Raw genomic sequence first — 227 nt, 5'->3', positions numbered from 1 at the left:
ACGTGGAAACCGATCCAATGTTTATGCCGAAACGTGGCAACCGATCCCATGTTTATATCGAAACGTGGCAACCGATCCAAATTAGTGTGTCAAAACGCAACACTCGATCCATGCAACAAACCACAATCACAATCACAATGTATACTCTCATAATCATACAACAAGAGGTAATTCATGGCATACAATTATTCAATTATCCTCGTTTACGATTAGGGTGATTAATAATT

The sequence above is a fragment of the Solanum tuberosum genome, unplaced genomic scaffold (assembly GCF_000226075.1).
Source record: "Solanum tuberosum cultivar DM 1-3 516 R44 unplaced genomic scaffold, SolTub_3.0 scf00021, whole genome shotgun sequence".
Classification (NCBI taxonomy): domain Eukaryota; kingdom Viridiplantae; phylum Streptophyta; class Magnoliopsida; order Solanales; family Solanaceae; genus Solanum; species Solanum tuberosum.
Note: the sequence above shows the minus strand (reverse complement) of the source record.